General features: G+C 41.0%; 1 long non-coding RNA gene across 1 annotated transcript; it reads right to left on the bottom strand.

Moving 5' to 3' along the window:
• Positions 1–11,712: 11,712 nt before the first annotated feature.
• Positions 11,713–12,936, bottom strand: LOC123420247. The gene is made up of 4 exons (XR_006618924.1): positions 12,845–12,936; positions 12,655–12,767; positions 12,311–12,344; positions 11,713–12,204 (listed from the first exon to the last, which is right to left on the bottom strand). It is a non-coding gene; the product is annotated as an uncharacterized LOC123420247 (long non-coding RNA).
• Between the last annotated feature and the right edge of the window lie 1,093 nt (positions 12,937–14,029).

Here is a 14,029-nt window from a genome sequence, read left to right as displayed (position 1 = left end):
TCAAATATGTACTAGAGTACGAGAGTATTTATTGTTTTATTCTTGATCTCTTTTACTAGGGTACGTACACTTGTACACTTGTAGATTAGATTAATTAAATTAAATTGCAGTTGCAAGTAGATTAGATTAAGGGAGCTGCTGCTACCCAGTGGCATGCCGGGGCGAAGCCTGATGGAGCTCCAGCTTCCAGCCTCCCACCTTCGCTTGCTCTTTGGCCTTTGGATGTACGAATAAGTTTAACAACTTGTAGGCTCCATTCTCGAAAAAAATAACAACATGAAGAGTCAATCTTCAAAAGGGCTGCCTTTCACTGATTAACTCTGAAATCACGAATAATTATTGCATGTGACTAGGTTGTAAATGAATCTAGTGCAAAAAGCAGGCAAACCGCAAATATTGTGCCTGCATCACGAAATCACAATGCCTTCCTTGATGCAATAAAAGCATGCGAACAAGGCATAACACATAATAATTTGGGGTGTTTCTCACGGACGGCTTATGAAAGGGAACCATATGTCGTGCAAGAGCAAGCCGATGTTTATCAGAAGAATAAATGGGAAAATTATTCGTAGCATGGTTAGTAATTTATATTTTAAATCATTATCAAATTATAAAAACTCCTAACCAAGTTGAGAATGAAGTCCCAACTTATCTGGCTGGTAAAACATCAACTTGCTATTGCGTCATTACCAGGACAAGAAAGGTTAGTAAAAGGTAGTGATATGTTTCTTTTCAACCCTTGATGGAGTAGTGAAAGAAAAAAATTAAGTATATATAAGGTGAGATGGAGCAGAAGAAAATATATAAACAGTGGACATAGGCATGACCACATTTAAATTAACATAGGCACAAGTGACCACACTCAAATTAACAAATAAATAGCATGTACTTAACTTGTAGCTAAATAAACTAAGCACCTAATCAACCTAAACCTAACTAATCCAATCCAAAGCGGATCCATTTCAGTTAGTTGAATCTAACTACCGCTAGCAAAATTTTCTTAACAAAACATAACAAAAAATAAAACCATCGACACAAACGTGAGCAACACGGCATTATACTACACTACGGGAGGGTGGCGACTGCGAGAGGCTTTTCTCGTGCACAACCTCGGTGTCCGTGATTTGCGGGCCACCCCTTTCGAGCGGCCTCGGGGATCGGCTAGGGGGAGAAGAGGTGACATCATTGACGGGGTCAAGTCCTCCAGAAACCATAAGGAATCTCTTGGCCTCTACCGCAAACAGAGTTGTCCACGACGAAGAAGCCACCCCTGTCGATGGTGGGCCATATGGATGGTGGCCGGCATGAATATCTATTGAAGTCCGTGTCGAGGGAGGGCAAAGAGGGCTCACTGTTGGCAGTACAAAGGCTTAATTAGGCTAGCAATAATGGGGATCCGTGAAAGTTGTCAGTTGAGGGTCTGCAAAGCGGATCAGTGAAACATGTCGCGGAAAGGAGGGCTAGGTGGTGGTGAAGCAGCAGTAGGGTTCGATAGCTATGGATGGAGAGAGAGAAGGGTGAAGATGAGTCTAGGGTATGAATATGAGGAGAATGTTTCCTCATAATTGTGTTTTTCTTGGTATTAACCAAGCTGACAGGATATAATGTGTTTTCTCTAAAACCGCCTAATGTTACCTTTATTGATGTCAGCTGAAATTATTTCGCAAAAAACAACTGGATGGACCAACCAAAAATCTTGAATTTCTACTAGTCAAAGTTTATATATTGAGTTGTTCGTGAGAAACAAAAAATAGTTGAAGTGAAAATAACGAACTATTATGATTCAAACCACAAGAAGGGTTTTGGTGCATGTGTTCAGGAAACACGCTCTAAAGAAGAGTTGTTCAAAGTATATTCCATTCATATGGTAGGACGTGTTGATTTTTTGGCACTCGGTGGGAAATACCATTTTCTGTTGGATCAACTCAATGGTCACCTCGACAGCTTCGACTTCGTTTGTGGTGTGCTGGTTTAGGCAGGATGGTGTCATGTGCAATTCCTCTCTGTCGGTGGAGTAGTGACATAGCGTTGCTCCCATTGGAGCTGAGAATGGTTGTTGAAAGGATCAAGATGGCCCTAGAGGGAGGTGGAGGGGTGATTAGGTACAATTACTTAGCAATTTTAGGCAATATTGCAGAATATGAAAGTGAGCCTAACAATTCCAACAATTATTCCAGTGTTAAGCAAAGTGAACAAATACAACAAGTATTAAGATAAACAAGCACAATATAATGTAAGTAAAGGCTAAGGGACAAATAAACACAAGTAGGGAGCTAGGGTTAGGGATAAACACAACTCCGAGTGAGGACAATGTCTTCCGATGTTCATTTCTTTGGAGAAAAACTACTCTTCGTTAGAGAGGTGGATGTTACCAGCAAATAACACAAATGCCACAAAGGCTCACCCTAGTAACACCCTGAGACAACACACCACATGAAGGCGTTTCTCAATCACTAGTTGTAGACCTTGAGGTGATCTCTAACCCTTCACAAACTTTCGGGGGCAATTTTAATGGTTGATTCCTCACCGAAGAACACCTACAATCTTGGGGTCTTCAGTCTCCAAGCGTAACAAGATAAAGGGAAAACACTCAAGACTTTCTCTTATCACAAATTTATGTGGTCAAAGGAGGGAGAAGGAGAAAATCTATCTTTTGATTGGATCAACAAAGAATCCTCACAAATGCACTAGAGATCTGGGATTTGGTGTGAGAACAAGAGTGTGGGAGGACTAGGGTTCTTGAGGATCTTCTCAATGTATTGGATAGCCCTCTTACGGATTGGTACAAGGGTATTTATAGTGGGAGTGCAAAAGTGGTTGTTGGAGCAACTTATATAAGAAGTTATAGGACGTCGAGTGAATAAAAACATCTGACGCCAAAACATAGATTGGACGGCCGAAAGATTGGCCGGTCGTCCGCCACTAGTAAATGCAAACGGATCAGTTAAGAGTGAATATAGGCACATACAGTGTTTTGTCGGGTGTTCGGTTATTGTCGGTTGTTCGGTGCCTCGAGAGGTATCGTAAGTACAGTGAGTACCGGAAATCCATCAATTTGTTTCTGTTGACCGGATTTCTCGGACGGGGCCGGTCATCTGATGACACGGGAGACCGAACGTCCATTGGGGACCGAAGATTCGACATTTCGGCTTTGTAAGGATAGACCGGTTATTACCGTATTTTTGGTGTAGGACGGAAGTTCGGTGATTAGTGAGTTACCAGACGTCCGGTGACTACTAGTCGTTAGGCGAGACAAAGACTAAAAAGACCAAGCCTAGGCAAGAATTCATGGATGAAATGGTGGTGATACTAGGACTGGGATGTAGGTGTAGAAAAGAGAGAAAAGGAATATATATGGGTTTTGAGCAAGTCTTTCACAAGAAACAAGGATCCCCTATTAATAGTGCGGTGAGCAAACCGAAAAAGCCTAAGCTATTTGTCTTGTTTCTCTGTTCTTGAGCATTGTATATTTACTAGTCATGATCCAAACATCAATCCTTGGGGACTAAAACCTGAGATATACTTGACAAATATGATTAGTCCCTTGTATGAATATTTTCATCAACATCAAAATATGGTTAAGGGCACGATTGCACTTTCAGTTGTGCTTGCAGGAGCCGTTACCTTCTTGGAGGCATCAGGATTGCAGTTGTCGCCTTCCTATCTGAGATGCTCCAGAGAAAGCCTTGATCTAGGTCTTCTCAGATGTGATGATGGCGGCGCCTAAATATTTGCTGTCTATTGGGGGCATCTTTTTCGAAATGTTTCCATCTACAAGGTCCCATGGTTTGAGGCAGTTTTCGACGTATTATCAACATTGGGTCGCCACAAAGTGGTGGTAGCTAGCTATTCGGTGTGTTTGTGGTTTCACAGTGGGCTATTTGTTCACAGAATTGAATGTCCAAGCGGTGATAATGAGAAGTGGAGGTGATCATGATGAATCTATGACATAAATGCAGGGTAGGTTCAACGTCAAGGACACTAATGTTTTTAGCATGAAGACAACACACAACATACACACACCTTGACACAACCTCATAATACCACAATATGCATGAACAATAAGAGTGGCCTGGGTTGCATGAAAGTTTTGGCATGACGACGTCTATGTGGACTCATGCACTTTATGTTCATATTAAGAACATCAATTCAACATGGAAGAAACAAAGAGATGCCTTGCTGATTGAAATCTTTGTCTAATATCTTGATGCTCCAATTCTGAAAGGCCTTGCATCTGCCAAAAAGTAGCTTATACACATTACATTAGATGTCATTCAATAAAAACATGTTCTAATAATTATATACCCCCTCCGTTTCTAAATATAAGACGTTTTAGAGGTTCTACGATGGCCTAAATATCGAGCAAAATCGGTGAACCTACGCTCTAAAATGTGTCTACATACATCCGTGTATAAGTGGGTTAGCGAAAATACCATGGTCAACATTGGTGCACATGCACCCGAGTTGCAAACAAATAAAAATAGTAAAAAAGGTCAAATATTCACTAGTAGAAATAAGGGCTTTCATCCCAGCTCGAAAAACACATTAGTCCCGGTTCCTTTACGAACCGGGACTAATGTTAGTATGAGTCCTGGTTCGAGCGGCAAAGGCGCCGGTCGGGCATTAGTCCCGGTTCAAATGGGACCTTTCGTCCCGGTTCGTGTCTCGAACCGGGACTAAAGGGTTTGGAGGATTTAGTCCCGGTTCGTGTCTTGGACTTTAGTCCCGGTTCGTGTCTCGAACCGGGACTAAAGGGTTTGGAGGATTTAGTCCCGGTTAGTGTCTTGAACCGGGACTAAAGGGTAGACCTTTAGTCCCGGTTCGTGACACGAACCGGGACTAAAGGTGTTCAGTTTTTTTTTCTATTTTTAAATTCTTGTTCGTAGTTTCTGTTTTAAATTGCTTATATCTTTTAGGATATTTGATGTTTTTGATTGATTCTTTTTGCATTAGATTCAAAATTTTGTCTAGTTTCTGTTTGTGCCATTAGTTTTCAAATTTGAATGGTTCAAATTTGAATTTGTTTAAATTTGCTTCAAACCCAGTTTTTGAATAACTTGAGTTTAGAAATAGTTTTTAATTTAATTCTTTTTGCTCCCACTCATGTGTTAGATTGTTGTCACAGTAAGATTTATTTGGTTACTTTTAGAATAATTTAAATTAGGATTTTAATTAAAGAAATATTGTTTTGCTTATATAGTTGTTTTAGTCTTTTAATTGTTGTTTTTTATTATTTTTAGTTAGTTCTTTCTGTAGATTTTAACATGTTGTAGTATGGTGCATATTTAATGCACAAAAAAAATCTATAGTTCAATTAATTTTAAAAAAATGCCTTTGTAGCAGATGGGTTTTCGTCTGAAACCTTGATACTTTGAGTTTTGTAGAAAATAAAAAAAAATGATAAAATCTTCAAAAAATAAACAAAAATGATAAAACCTTCAAAAAATAAAATCCTTTGAGATGTTGTTAGGTTTTAGTGTCTAGTCGGTATAGAAATTTTGAGATATGAATTTTGACCGTTTTTGCAAAAAAAGGAAAAAAAGAAACGACCATAACTTTTGCATACGACGTCCAAAAAATATTAATATATAAAAAAAACTAGAAAAAATTGGTACTCGATTTCACCCGGGCTTGCCCGGTGAAGTTTTCTCACATGCTCAAAATTCCAAATGGAAAAAAAGTTATTTCAAAAAGAAGTTTTTTTCAAAAAAAAGAAAAATAATTTTATTTAAAAATATTAGGTTGTTTTCATTGAAATTCACTATTATTGTTACTTATTAAGTTTATTTTAATAATTGTTTGTAATTCAAAAAATTAAATCATGTGACATGACATCAAGACCCAAGTTGTTTAGGATTGATAGCTTACTATTTTCAGGAAAACAACAAGTGCACACTTGGCAACTAGGGTGATAGAACCAGAAAGTTAAGCGTGCTCAGGCTGAAGCAGTGAAAGGATGAGTGATCGACCGGAAAGTTAGACGACTTGAAATGAGTGATCCATGCTAGAGCAGTGAGGATGGGTGATTAGAGATTAAATTGTCAAATAATTCAAAGATTAGAAAATTGGAATAAAACATAAAAAATATTCAAAAATAAAATTTGAAAAAAAATAAAAAAAATATACCTGTTCGGGTCAAAAAAACAAAAAAAACAAACGGATCCTTTAGTCCCGGTTCGTAAGTAGAACCGGGACTAAAGGTACTCCCTCCGAGGCGGCCACGTGGAGCACCTTTGGTCCCGGCTTGGAACAGGGCCGGGACTAAAGGTTAGGCCTTTAGTCCCGCCCCTTTAGTCCCGGTTGGTGAACCGGGACTAAAGGCCCTGTCCCCACTAGTGATTTTGGGAACTTTTTCGCAACACCACTTGTCTAGTGTATTACTCATGCGTAAAATTTCACAATAAAATGACTTGGGGTGAACGGATAAAAACAAAACTGACACTCCTATATTAACCTTACTATTCACACATTTTGTAGTTGCAGTTTTGTCTTTTTTGCCAACAATACCATGCAAGTCATTTTGTTGCGGAACTGTACACGTGAGTAATACACTAGACAATGACAAATTTTGTTACAAAAAGTTTCAAAATTATTCTACTATTTAAACATTTTTAATGCTAAGGTACATGTGCACTAAGGTTGCAAAAATCTGCACCGGTTAGATTGTTTTGTTCTATTGCGATTTGTCATCTCTTTCTTTGAATAGCTCGACGATGTCTGAAGTCAAATAGTAGTAAGCAAATACTGAGAAGGCCATGCATTTTGGATTGACCGATTAACCTAGAACAATCTTGTCCCTCGATTAAGAAACATTCTGAAGCATAAATACATATGTGCCAAAAAAATGCATGTTAAAGCAAGTGCGTGTTGGAATAAACCAAAAACAGTCTTCACTGCAGATTTACAAAGGTAACTAACACCCGAAGTCACCATGGCAGTTTCAGGAAAGGGATACGAAGGATGAAATTCACCTTTCCATTTCCTCCTGGACGTGCATCCTTTCCTTCACCTGCAGTCCAACATTTACTCAGTCCAATAAAATTGAATCGTCAAGACTACAAGTATTTTACCCTCGTTGTTGGATCTTGGGGCCCATGGATCCTGGGCTCGTGCAATTAACATGGCAGGTGACCATTCCGGCGTCGACTTTGCATATTTCTAGCAAGCAACTAACCAAGTGGTAATCCTTGCAAAGCCCCCGTAAGGGTCATTTTTGGTCGGTTGTGACACGCTCTTAGCTGTCATCACATGTTGCGCGTTAAACGCTTTCTTGCAATTATTTTTCTATACACGTCTTCAGGTTTTAGATGTGTATTTCCGGTTTTAAGGTTTTTGTCTGCTTTTCCCTAGGTTTTTGAAATACTGATAACTGAAAAACAAATTTGCCGTGAAAACACACGTTTACTTGCTTCCGGTAGATGCACAAATTTACTTCCGCAACAGACACGGGAAGAAAACAAACGTGTTTTTCATCCTTGCGTGAGGGGAACATATTTACTTCTGCAACAGACACGAAAAAAAAACATGTTTTTTCTTTGTTTTTGCAAGAGGCACATATTTTCTTTTTATGAAGGCACATGTTTGATTCTGCAAGAGGCATGTTGTGTCTCTCAGAAAAAAAAGCCTTTTTTTCTTTTAGGAGAGCCAAAGATGTGTTTCTTGTGGAGGCACCTGTTTGCTTCTATCTCAGAGAGGCAAATCATATCGCCTTTTTTGTTTCACGAGAGGCAAAGATTTGCTTCTCGTGGAAAAATATGAAAAACCCGTGCTTTCGGTTTCTTTTTTAATTTTGGTTTTCCTTATTTTTTCATGGAAAGAAAGTTCATTAAAATCCATTGATATCGGATCTAGTTCTTAAAAACATGATATGAGAAATCTAACAGTGAACACTTCTTGATTTAAACGCCCTTTAAGAGGTAAAACATTTTGAATAAATAAATCTATTAAAAAGGAAAAAACTCACATGCTGCAACATGTGGCGTACATGCAGTAAGCCACTTGTCACAATCTGGAATATGAGAGTGACCTTTCCAAGGGATACCCCTTATTAGTGATTTCGATATTTCTCGCTAGTCAAATTCTGCTCATAAAATAAGAACTCTTTCAAATTTCCTATATGACGCTCTCTGCACCAGTGAGTCAATCAAACACATAGGAACGACCGACCGAGCGACGTACTGGGATGGCCCATTAGCTAGCTTTAGCTTAGGGTTTTCTTTCAGTTAGGGAACCTTAGGAAGGTTCTTGAACAGGTTTTTTCCTACTGGTTACTTTTATTAATTTTTATTCGTTCTCCTAGGATTTTTTTGTAGTCTTTTTTCTTTTCTTTCTTCTGTTTCTTTTATTTATATTTATGTTTTTCCATAAATTCACAATTTTAAAAATTAAAATCTTCAAATTTTGTGTATAATTCCAAATGTTGTTCATTGCTTTTAAAAATAATATTTGGATTCAATTTTTTTGTTCTCCACTTTCTCGGCTTTTCACCGTACATTTTCCTCATCGATCGCGAGCTTCTTTTTTTGAAGGTCAAAGAAGTTCTTCATGGCCTCCTATTTCTCTTGGCGCTTCTTCTCTTTACTCTTCTCAGTTTACACCTCCTTTTGGGTTATGAACCCCTTCTAAGTTTCTTGCAACATGGGTGTCGCCGCATCATACTTTGGATGTACCTGGCAGTTGGTCGTCCGCCTTTGCCTCTTTGCACTTGTGTCAAAGATCGATGAGCCCCCCACCCCCCAGCCTTATTTATGGTTGGCATGTTGTTCCTTTCACTTTTCTCAATCCTTGTTTTTCATCCAACAATGGGTCAAGGTAAATGGATTGCTCCCATGCATATAGGGCCTTGAAGGTTTCCGTAGCTTGGGAACACTTACATATCACATGAAACCAACGAAATACATGCACTTGCGTAGACGGACAAGTTATGCTCATACAAAGAGGGGAATGGAAACATACCGATTCCTTGACACCAATGCCACTATCGAGACGACCAACGAGATGTTTATAGAAGCCACAATTTTTTTTAATCTTATTGGATTAAGCTCCACCTCTTTTGAAGTGACAAATCACCCGTTCTTAAATTTGCAGGGATCAAATTAACTTCCTATGTTCATGGAAGAAAGCATGGAGCCTCTTTCAAAATGTTGAACCTTTTTGCTCGGAGCCGCTTTGGGGATTTTGTCCAATTTCCACCCAAACTTCGCAAATCAACTTGTCCTCATCCTTCGTGTATGCTCCATTCCTCACGCTTTGGGGCCTCTTCTGTGACCAAGCTTGATGAAATAGCTCCTCCCCAAACAATGATTCTTCCTCGTTGTCGACACTCTCATGGCCTTCAGTCTCATGGTCTTGATTGTCTTGGGCTTGAGGTTCTTTCCCTTGATTATCTGCGGGCGTGCGGGACTGTGGGCTAGGACACCGGACGTGCGGGCATGTCGGGGTTACTTGTTTTCCCACATGTAGGGATCTGGAAGGGACCGCGAGACACGAGGCTGGACGTGTGGACATTATCTGTTTGGTCCACACGTAGGCGTGTGGGCTGGTTTTCTTAGATACCACACAAAACGTGTGGCAAGACCCCTTAACGCCCACACGAGTGTGCATTATCGCGACCCTATTTTTATGCTCAAAGTCACGCATGTCGTTTTTGTAGTGACTATGAAAAAAAAAAAAGATATCCTTAAAAGTGGATAAAAAAGGAATCTTTATAGACAAACGGTCAACTACTCAACCTTGGGAAACTGACTCTACAAGAGAAATAGCTTATACCATCCTCCAATTCAACTACTCGAGGACAATGCATATAGGGGCATCCTCATAAAACAAGTTTGTAAAGTAGTCATCTCCTTTTGTTCATTATGTATTATGGTGCGGCTGCCTGTGAGGGACGCTCTTAGGGATGGCATCCGCAGGTATGAGTATGGATGGAGCCTTTCCATACCCTTACCCGCCCCGTCTGATACTATCCATAATCCTTACCCATACCCGTCAACGGATACAATTTTCCCCATACCTGTTACCCGACAAGGTAGACGGATACCCATGGGTAAAATTCATTGTTTAATAATTCGTCCGATTAATCCGTTAACTTGCCAGTTAATCGCTACTCTTAGGGTGACCGAATCGAATAACACATATTCATCGTGTTCACTTGTCACGTCGATTAATTGGCCAGTTAGACGATTAATCAGTTATCATACCGATTAATCAGTTGCCAGACCGATTAATCACTACTAGCCCATTAACTGATGGGCAAATGAATCCCAAAATTTTGGCACATAACCCTTCCCACCCCTCTTGCTACTAAATATCTAGGGTTTGGCCCTCCTCCCGCTTCCTCATGCTCCTTTCATCCCCTCCTAACCTGGTTGGTGGCTAGTCGTGTCCTCACTAGTGCGAGTCACCACACTACACCTGCAAGATCTAGTTGATCCGCCATTCTTCTCGCCTGCCTGGACCCCACCCCCTTGTCCACTCCCCATCCTCTCCCATGGGATGCTCGCCAATCTCTTCCTCACTGGCGTCACCAGCCAGCAAGGTACTACCATCTTCCCCTCGATCTTAGTGGAGAATCCAATATTCATATATTAGAAAATTACGAATTACAATTTCGTAGATGGGTGGATGGAACTGTTGGTTTTGGTTGTTATGTGTAGTACATTGTGTGATGTATGTTAGCAAGTATATGTATAAATTAAAATGCTTAATTGATTACATTTTGAGATTTTCTATATTTGGTGTATAACGATTATCAATTTTACCTCTTGTTTATTTTTTATATACCTATAATAGAATATTTTGGTATATTACATAGCTAGGTGCCTGGAATTATGGTATAATACATAAAAAATCTAGATATTAGTTGGAAAGTTTTTATTTAATCTAATAATTAATCCAGTTAATAGGTCGATTCACCGATTAATCGCTACTCCCAAACCGACCGAGCAACTACCAGTTACCGATTTCTTAAACATTGGTAAAATTACCCATATTTACAAAACATCAATTTAAGTAATTTATAGTTATAAACTGCATTGTATCATATAGTTTACAAAGATAGATTATAACTACAACACATACTTATAAAACAACATCATATAGTCACAAACAACAACACATAGGCATACACTTTTAATTCATAAATTATTGACATAGTGTATATTGTAGAGAAATTTTTTAGTTTACATAGATTTTATATGGTGCATGGGTATATAGGTACGGGTTATATGATCCATATCCGTACCCGCTCTATCCGAAGGGTTTCAGATTTTTCTATTTACATATTAATGGATAAATTTTTGTTCCATGCCCTTACCCTAATAGGATTTTTACCAGCAGGGTTCGTGGGTAATGGGTACCCATTTCCATCCCTAGACGCTCTCATGCTCTCCCATGACGCCGAACCGCGTGGATGATGTGGAGCACAATCCTTGAAGCTTGACCAGAGAAAGAGTTACCCTCTCCTTCCGTGGATCTTGGTGGTTAAGTTTCGTTTCCCTAGCTCTACGGAGTTTTCCAGGAATCTTCCTTCCTTGATCGAGGTTGCTTAATTTGCAAATGTTGTGTGAACAATTCGTTTTCTTCATTTATTGCAAAGTACTTCAATATCTTCTTTTTGTTTGAGGAATTATATATGAAAAGGTACGAAATCTCATATTCAACTACTAGTAGCACTGACTAGAGACGACAACTGAAACGAAGTGTGGAAGATATTCCATGATGCCATATTATTTACACACATGCATGCGCGCGCACACACACACATGCTTCAGAGTACATATGGCTTCACCAGCAGTTCATATGTCGCAAATAGGGAGTACAGAAACAGCAAGTACATGTGTTACAAGTCGATTTCTCGCCACTTGTTCAAGAATCCAAGATATATACAAGCAATCACGACAACACTCCTCGGCCTCAAATCAGCAGGTACGGCATGAGGACAGGTAAATAGGCGATACAGTCATTGATGAGATGCGTGGTCGAAGGGGTGACCGAGACGATGGCAGCATGGTTTTGGCAGCAACAGCGGCGACCGAAAAAGACGAGGATTGGGACGCTTGTCGGGGTTGTAGAGGACCACAATTCTGCGGGCAGTTCCGGTCGGCGTCGGCAAGATACAACCCATCGGCAACAAAGGATGAGTGGGCACAAGAGAGAGGTTGGTATGTCGTGTGCGTAGCAGCGCTGTGTTGAAAGTTTCCATATCTTCAGAAGAAACATATTCGAATTACTGAAAGGACAAAGAGGATATAGGAGACCAAATTGAACGGAAAGCACACCCGATGTAAAGAGAAGTAAAGGAAATACTCACTGAATATTCCTGTAATCTCAACTGTAGGTCCCGCCTGTTAAACAACCAGCCGACAGGATAATAAACAACCAGCCGATTAGAGACAATTAGACACAGACGGGCTAATCAACTAGCGCTCATGGTCAACTTCATAACTAAATAAGCTAGTTGACTGTAAATTGTAGCATAGGATAACTGCAAGTATGTATATGAAGCATATGTATTTCAGTGGATAAAAACATAACAATGGAAATTTATATAGAGATGTAGTACTAGTTGATTACTTGTAGGTTGTAGCCATCTGAGTATGTACGGGGAAACATAATAGATAGCAAAGGAATTAAGACAAGAGGTCGAAATATCACCGGCTATTCAGTGTCGTCGTCGCTGCTGATATAGATCCGTCCATCTTTTTCGACAATAATCCTGACATGGTCGTACCTAGGAACCGGCGTCTGCGGCGCCATATAGTAGGCGTCTAGAGAAAACCAGAACACGCATGCATCAACGACACACGAAAGAAGCCAGAAGAAGGAAGGAAATTTAAGAGAGTACCGTGGCACGGCACGGCGGAGATCGTCGGCTGTATGGAGGTCGATCGTCGCTGGGCGGTTGATGAGGAGGTCGAGCAGTATCACAGGTTTGCGAGAATGGAGGGGAGGAGACGACGTGGTTGCCCTATTTATAGTCAAGAGTTGCCCTAATGGGCCGGCCGGCGGTGGGGCTGACGTCCGGCACGAGGCGGGCCGGGCACGTTTCCGATGCGGATATTCTCCTGCTGCTGCCGTCTGCATGTGGACGTGGAGACAATGAGTTATCTTCTGGCTCTCATCTGCCTGTGATGCTGAGGAGGTGACACCGTGTGTGGACGTGGAGCACGTATCTGAGATCTCAGATCACTAATATATTTCCATTTCCATTTCCGTGACGTACGACGCTACGACTACCATGCCCATGCATGCGTAGGTGATGGTCGTGCCGGTGGATCTTGCGTGCGATGCTTGATGCCTAAGTTTCGTGCTGGGTCAGCCGTCAGCGGTATATATCGCCCCACAGGCTACGTTGCAACACCAATGTTCCATACGTACGTACGTTCATCGCCATGACCGGCAGCAGGTGGACGTCAAAGAGCTCGATCGGTCAGTCTGCTCGGCCGGGGGAACGGCCGGGGGAGCGTCATCACCTGAGCATCAACAACCGCGCCACGTTGAAGGAGGAGGAATTTGGTTATTTGCCACTTTACAAAAATAGGGTTTTCCTCCGTTTTATATTATAAAGCCTCGATCAAAGCATACAAGACACCACACGATTCAGCATGACACACGCATACGAGGTTTAAAACGCACATAGGCCGGCTGGCAGCCGCCTAGTGGCAGAGTACAACTCAGACTAAAACGTCATGATCGGGGCACAACGCATGGAACCCCAAATAAAGAAACAAAGTAGCGAAGCTAATCCGGCTTCGAAGGTGATGGTGGAAGTGGCGTCGAAGGGGACGTCAGGCGAGTGGCGACCGCTCTCAAAGCAGTGGGATGGGTAATCCTTGGCCTATTAGACCAAGGCCATCCACGATTAGACGGCCTTTGACAAAGGCCGTCTGGTTGGGATGGGTAATTCTTGGCGCTAAAAGGGCCGCCCTACTAGTGTGCCCTTTAGCTAAAATCCTGAAGATTACATTGATGACAGTTATTGGTCGGAACTGCCCACTATCCGAGGCCCGGGGCACCTTCGGGATGAGGG

This window comes from Hordeum vulgare, unplaced genomic scaffold, assembly GCF_904849725.1.
Source record: "Hordeum vulgare subsp. vulgare unplaced genomic scaffold, MorexV3_pseudomolecules_assembly, whole genome shotgun sequence".
Taxonomy (NCBI): domain Eukaryota; kingdom Viridiplantae; phylum Streptophyta; class Magnoliopsida; order Poales; family Poaceae; genus Hordeum; species Hordeum vulgare.
Note: the sequence above shows the minus strand (reverse complement) of the source record. Positions and strands in the feature narration are given on the sequence as shown.